This window comes from Monomorium pharaonis, chromosome 6 (genome assembly GCF_013373865.1).
Source record: "Monomorium pharaonis isolate MP-MQ-018 chromosome 6, ASM1337386v2, whole genome shotgun sequence".
Classification (NCBI taxonomy): Eukaryota; Metazoa; Arthropoda; class Insecta; order Hymenoptera; family Formicidae; genus Monomorium; species Monomorium pharaonis.
In genome coordinates this window covers 18,104,225-18,112,076 of record NC_050472.1, presented here as the reverse complement: position 1 = coordinate 18,112,076, position 7,852 = coordinate 18,104,225, and the positions used below count along the sequence as shown (strand labels likewise).

Sequence of the window (7,852 nt, the reverse complement as noted above, 5' to 3'; positions counted from 1 at the left end):
TATAGAAAAAATATTATGTACCCAGCAAACACCAAATATAAATGCAATATAACGTGAGAGTAACATGTAATATAACAGACGTTACACTCTATTTATATTATAGTTACGAAACTTTACTACATATATGTGATGTAACAAAGTTATGAAGCTATAATATTACTTCGTTATTTGTATGTTACAATAACCGGACAGTGATGTAACCACAATGTTGCGTGGTTACACAACAATTGTTTTACTTATGTTATATAAATATTATAAAATTTGAATCTTGTGAGACTCTAACCTCAATCGCACAACGTACATCTCGTGCATTAGGCGCGCTTTCCCCTAGTGGATGCTATAATGACGAAAGAGAGACGTTGTTTTCTTGCAACTTGACTTTAATCAGGTAATCCTTTATGTTTTTTAAGTCAACATTTATTAAAGATTATATGAAAAGGTGTAGAAAATGTTGCTGCATTTAATTAACATATATTAATTTTCTTATATATAATATACATCATAGATAACTTATTATAATCTTTCCTACATGTTTTGTAGGTTATGTTTAGTCAGCAACAACAATATAGATTTATAAGTTATAACCGCCTTTATATATTTTTTATTTTTAATATTACATGTTAATTCGATACAACATGTATTGTGGAATTGACGGTACATTGATAATTATACAATTTAGATCCATCATACAATTTCGATAAAATTGTATACGCTGCTTATTCGATGCATTTTTGCACAAAATGAACAAAAAAGTATGGCAGATAAAAGTTCTACTCTATCTTGCGAAGCAATAAATTTATCGTTAAAGTTAAAACTAACAGATATGTATATTATCAAATCTATTATTGACAAAATGTATAGCGATATGTTTCTTGTTTTGATCTGCACAACTACATATTTTTATATTTAAATAATGTATTTCTTAAGTGAATTTAAAGATAATTTATTATTCGGGCTGCTAGTTTTACATACATTTCTGCAAAAGTCACATAGCATATGTGTAAATCATACAATATATAAAGGCAGTTATAAACTTATAAATATAATTTATAAAGACGTATCATATTAAAACTAATTTTATATTACAGGATTCTGCCAATTATTCTTACATCATTCGGACAACTGTTCTTCTTAAAATTTAAAAGAACGTAAAGAATAACTGAAGTTCATAAAAGTTGAAGAAATTTTCACAAGGATTAGAACAGGTAAGAATAAATTATAGCCATTATATGTTTTTAGAATAAAACCCAGCAAATTAGAGATAGGAATAATCAAATGTTCCTTCTCAAGTTCCATTTTTGTGCACATTTCCAGAATAATCATACGCACATTAACTGGTCATTCTTAAATTATTCTATAAATAAAAATATCTTATTTTGTCTTTCGTCTCATATATGCCTATTTTGTAGTCTTTCGTCTTATATATGCCTCAATTTACAAACAATTAAGTTAGAGAATCAAAAATATAAATAAAAATTCTGAATGTGATCATTGTGAATGTATGAAAAGAATTGTATTAATTAGAATAAATTATTTTGGGAACAACAGAGTATTTAAATACTTACTTTTTAGTTTTTAATGTAATTAAGAGCTTTATCAGTATAATTCTGAGGCGTATATCTGGCTGACACAAAATGCATAACAGTTACTAAATGACTAAGACCTACAGATAATCTTTGACATTCATAAACATATTTCCTATATTACAGCCTGCGACCACATCATCGGCAGGTTAGTTGAGTGACATTAGTCTGTATACTTTGTTGTAATTGTTTCAGATCAGATTTCGCTTTTTATTTATTTCAGTAATCTAAAAAAGATGGTTGTACGATACCTTTAAGAGTCACATAGTTGCAATACAATATTAAAATAAAATTATAACATTTGTCATTATTCTCTTACCTAGCCTGCCATAAGATAATGACATACTTGAAGAACTAGGAGGTACACCTTTGGATAATCCTTTTGATATGAATTGCTCTGCCAATTCTTTATATAATGGTTCGCTAAGCTTAAACAGAGACAAACTTCGGTGAATTTTTTATCAATAGCATACACCAGCTTACAAGAAAGAGAATTTTGGTGTAACAGCCAACAATTTTTTAATAATGTATTAAAAAGTAATAAAATTTCTTACTGCTTCTCTTTAAAATTCGAATAATAAATATGATAATAATGATAATCTCATCAAATTGCTTGTTCTTTATTAAATCTTTTGCGAAGGTTTTCTCGAAACAAGTTAGATTGTAATATAGATATTTTCTCACACAAAAAAATAAACTGTTCACTTCATCCTATAACTTTTTTGGTAAAATTATGTTATTTGATACCTTCAAGGTCCACATATTCTGTTCGGCACACTGTAAATTCCAAGCTGTGAGGTTAATCTCTCTTTTATATCTTTCTTTCCTTACTCGTCTATTCTTTCTTCTACTTTACGCTCAAATAAAGTGTTTCTTCCTTTCTTGCTTTTAATATAACTAAAAATAAAACATAACACAAAGTATTAATCTTATCTCAGAATACTTACTCCATACAAAAAAATAAAAATTTTGTGAGACTTATCTGATTATACAATACATACAACCCATTGTGTTAGACTAAACTTCAAATTAAGCACAGTCGTATTTTCCTTCACGATGTAAAATATGCAAATTATGCATAAAACTAAAAACTGACTCGCTGCTAACCTCGCGCACGTCATCATGTTGCGGCGTTGCGTCGGTTGCGCGTGCACCAGCGTGCAAAATAGCGAGATGCGTACATGCGCATGACGGTTTATTCGTACCAATCCTCGAATATTCTAAATACGTATTTAATGTTCTATATATGAATTAGTGTATTGGTGAGCGTTATATAATATTATTTATTATTTTTTTTTTACAGAAAACTGAACTCAAATGGAAGCGCTTGCACTCATGTCACTATCATGTCCTGACAATTTCAGATTTTATAAAACTATAGGAGACGTGATTGACGTTGAGATTGTGATTGACAGCTGGAGCAAAGCTATAATTTAGTTCAACATTACGTGAAGTTTATTTAATGTTTTTCTCTTATTTTCCCTCGTTTTTTATATTTTTAAAAATTATTTTTAAAATATATTTACTAATAATCATAAAGTATAATATGTATACATTTGTTTAGATATAAGTTTATTTTGTTGATAAATATATGTGTTAAATATATTAAGAAGTTTATTGAAAAGACTATTTTTAATGTTATCTTTTTCCTTTATAATTATATCTATCCTTTATAATTTTAGAACTTACAATTTTCAGGAAGTCAAGTTCTTAAATTAATTTTACATAAAACAACGAAATTGCATTCAAAAGTATTTTTTGTTTTATGTAAACTTAATTTAAGTACTTAACCTCCTAGGAATTATGTGCTAAAATATATACATGTACATATATAACAACACTGTAATTATTTTTTATAACAGCAATATAATAGTTTATATTGCCATTACAAACATCTCGGTTATAGTTATATAACAGTTCAGTTCTACGTTATATTTATGTTATGTAACTACAACATCACATGAGTAGGAAATTATAACTAACAGGAATGTTACATGTAACGTTCATGTAATATTACCTGTTACATTCCGTTTTATTGCAGCAATGTAATGGTTATATATTGGTGTTTGCTGGGTATAAAATTAATAAAAAGTATATAATAAAAATAAGTAAATGTATATAATAAAATTAATTCTATAAATTCACCTCAGTGTCAGGCATAATCTTTCTGCTGCAGGTATAGGTTTTCGAACCACTGTCTGCCTTTCGATAAATGGTGCTACTAAATTCAACAACTCTTCAAATTGTGTAGGAGTCATACGAAAATAATTTCTGAATCGTGCTTTTTCCAAAATAATGACCGGAAAAATTGAATAATAAAATCCGTGGTTATATCGTTCTAAAAATATTGGATTTATCTAATAACGTTTTTTACGATAATTTCTTCTGTTTTGTTGTTGTAATTCGTTTATTAGAACTGCTGCCAAAAGTTTACGTCGCTGATTTTGTTTCAATATCTTTTTTGTACACTCATTTTGTACACTTTAACCACATTTGATATTTCTCTCTGAATGACATAATGTAAATATTTGAATAACACAATTAATATTAATGCAGAACACTGACGCTCTAATTTGACGCAAAATCTCTTTTCATGTGTCTTTTACAATTCCAGCATCGGGTTTGATCACGTGACCTGTTTTGACACTAAAATGAGCGTCAAGCGTCAGCATGAAAAGGCACCTTTATATTTACAACGTGCTGCGACTGAGACCAAGAATGCCGGCGCCGTAAACAGAGGGAGCGAGCGCGTCGGTGCGACGGCGTTGTAGGAGTCGCTGTCGCGACTGTTGCCGTCTGCGGCGCTGCATCCTTGGCTGTGTGGCGCGTGATTGACGCGAGCGGCGAGATAAAACAAACGATTGGCTAACCTTTGCATTGCGAATGCGGTAGAAAACATGAAACATATGACGTACTTAAAAAAATTAATTATTTATTATAATTAATAACTATTTCTAATTGTAATAAATAATTATTATTTTAAAAAGCATGTGTTATACGTTATTACGTTTTCGAAACTATTGCAGGTACGATACAAAAGTGTCAGTCATCGCAAGAATAGTGTAATTAATAAATTACATTTGAGAAAATTTATTTTTATTCTGCTCATGAGAGACGTTCCACTGTCGAAATGTATTGGTCGCTCTGAAAAGAGCGGATTGGTTAAAGCATTTTTTAAAGTAGATGCTCAAAATGCCCGCCATCTTCCTAACGCAAGCTCTCATGCGTTTTGATAAACTTCTTTCGACGTTCTCCATTACTTCTTCGTCGATATCCCAAACAGCAAATCGTAATCTTGTCTCTAGGGGTCTTCGGGAAGCGTTTTATAAATTACTTCCTTACAATATCTCCATAAGAAGTCCAGAGGATTAAGATCCGGAGATCTTGCGGGCCAACATATCGGGCCGTACCGACCCATCCAGCGTCCGGGAAAATGCTCGTTTAAGTAATTTGTAACGATTCTGGCCCTGGTTGTGTGGCCCAGCTTATTGAAAGATAATCTTTCTTTCAAATAATGGTATATTTTCTAGGAAATCTGGTAAATTTTCTGTTAAAAAATCAACGTAGGTTCTTCCAGTTAAAATGTCTGGGAGAATAACTGGACCAAGTATCTCAGTGCCTCTTATTCCAGCCCACACATTAAGTTTCCAACGAATTTGAAAATTTTGGAGTCGCGTGACTCTGGGATTTTCTTCACTCCAAAAGTGCATATTATGCACATTAAAAAATCCTTCTTGCGTGAATAGCGATTCATCGCTTATTTTACACGACAAGAAGGAGGATGTCGATCGATGTTTCGCAAAAAATTTTCGCAAAACATTCGTCTTGCAGGGTAATCTGCTGGTTGTAAATGTTGCACGCGTGTATAACGAAACGCGTACAACTTTTCTTCTTTTAATTTCCTTTCCCAGTGAAAACTGCCTAGTCAAAATTACGTTAATATGACATCAAAATCGTTGTTTCGCGTCAAAAAATCATTGCGTCAAAAAATAATTTAATATGACGAAAAATTGACATCATATGTATTAAAGTGCATAATAAAATATTGTATAAGGAAATGTAGAAATAGATGTTTAAATGATAATTAGTAATGTTGTATGGAAAAATTCAGTCAGTATCATGTGGCATCAAAATGACATTAAAATGATGTCAAAATGATTAATATTAATGAGGCAACAATTAATTAACGTTATTATCCAAGTAGGAGTAATATAACTCGGCAACATCAGAATGACATAAAAATGAATCGTGATTTAATCGGAAGTAATTATTATTAAAAATTATTTTAGAATTATTTTGACGTCAATTTGTCATCATATTTATCAGAATCTGATATTTTTCGTCTCGAAAAATAAAAATAAAGGCTTCTGATTTGTTAAGTTTTTATGTTATATATATTATGCGTTACGAAAAAAATCTAACTTTCTAAGAATAAACGATACACCGCTCACTGAACACAGTAATATAGTAGCAATGTAACAGCAATGTAACCGAATATAACAGGTTACATTATTTTGAAGTTACACGTAACTTACATGTAAGTTACAATTTCTGACTCAGCAATATAACATGTTATATAACGTGTTATCTAACCGTCACATAACAGTTACATGCGTTCCGTTTCACGCATAATATGCCTGTTTCTGAAAATGATAACATAAAGAAACTTCTAAAAGATAACATAATGATATGTCAGAATGTTAACCAATGCGCCGTATTTTGAGAACAGAAAGGTATCATGAAACTGATATTTAAAAGATTTCTTAAATCGGATATCTTTGAATTGCAACTAGAGAAAAATAAAATAAAATAAAAATTTTATTTTTTTTAAATTATTTTTATCAACAGCACATACTAAATTTAGGACAAATTTTTATTAATTAATTAAATTTAAATTATATTATTTTATTTTATTCTTACTTGCCGCTGGTAGGTTTGAACCCGGGACCTTAGGATGACGAACCTTGTACTCTACCTGCTACGCCAATTTGACTCATCGATATGGGTACTTGTTATTGTCTACATATACCTATATATGTTATAAACTGACGCAATTATATTATTTTTTATAAAAGCAATTAAATTTTGCAAAATATTAAAAATAAATATAATTGCATTAATTTATTTACTTATTAATTTCATTGTTAAAAATTTTTTCCATAACCTTAATAATTTGATGGAAATTGCGATTTATTTAGCACCAGAGTTGGGTGGCAGCAAATACTTTTGTCTCCAAATTACACATTCAATTACATATTACTTTTATAATTTGTAATTGAAATCCATTCAATTATCCATTATTTTCAGCATTTGGAATTAAGTTCCATTTAATTACTCATTATTTTGAGCATTTGTAATGGATGTCCAAAGTAATTGAATTACACTATTGTAATGTAATTACATTTGTGTAATTTAATAACATTTGTGTAATTTTAATTACTTATTTACAATTAAATTAAATATTCTTGAAGATTCGGATCAGTTTATTTCAACAATTTTAAAGGTAAATTCAGACATTGCGCGATGAAGTGATAGAAATTTGGCTTTATCATTCGAATTATGTTCTGTCTGAATTTGCCATAAGGGAGGTATGACTGTTTCCTATATGTAGTAGACTTCTTTCCGCGAAAATAAACAGTATACTGCTACTTCACAAAACATTTTCTTCAAAACATATCAGCATTATTGCAAGCCAAAAAGCAGAGACATAAATGTGATAATTACATTGTTTAAGTATTAGTGTCATGAAGAATAAAGTTTTTATAAGAGACAAAACTATTGTAGTAATTTTCAAGCTCACAAAAGTATCTTATTAAATTTCTCGAATATTTTTTTTATAAAATATAGAATTAAGATGTTAATTCTTAATTGAAAATAAAAATACAATAAAAAATTGAATGTTAAAGTTTTTTAGTTGATTGAGAAAATACAGATTTTAATTCTTAACTAAAAATACAGATTAGAGAATTTTAATGCTTGAATTTTTTCAATTAAACGTTAATTTAAATTAATGTTTTAATTTTTATTGGCTATTTATATGTGTGGAACTGGAAGGAGTGTTAGGAGAGAACGAAACTGGGCGAGAGGATCTTAGCGAATTAACCGGTAGTTTAATTCGACGACAGCACTAAGCAATTTATTTTGAGGTCAACTTAGATAACTGATATCACTCTGTTACAGCAAAATTAAGCACAATTTTGAATTGTCTCGAATGTTACGAGTAGTGTTTAAAAGAGAGTTGAGAGCCTGGTACTCCGAGGGGGAGCGGG

The 7,852-nt window shown here is 29.6% G+C and overlaps 1 long non-coding RNA gene across 5 annotated transcripts; it reads left to right on the top strand.

The window, feature by feature from the left end:
- Positions 1-3,114, top strand: LOC118646152. 5 transcript variants are annotated; one of them, XR_004963721.1, is made up of 5 exons: positions 4-388; positions 1,089-1,205; positions 1,710-1,731; positions 1,907-1,944; positions 2,887-3,105. It is a non-coding gene; the product is annotated as an uncharacterized LOC118646152 (long non-coding RNA). The 5 variants fall into 5 exon arrangements; XR_004963719.1 differs by having other exon boundaries at positions 1-388; positions 1,710-1,944; positions 2,887-3,114; XR_004963718.1 differs by lacking the exon at positions 1,907-1,944 and having other exon boundaries at positions 6-388; positions 2,887-3,098.
- The last annotated feature ends 4,738 nt before the right edge of the window (positions 3,115-7,852 follow it).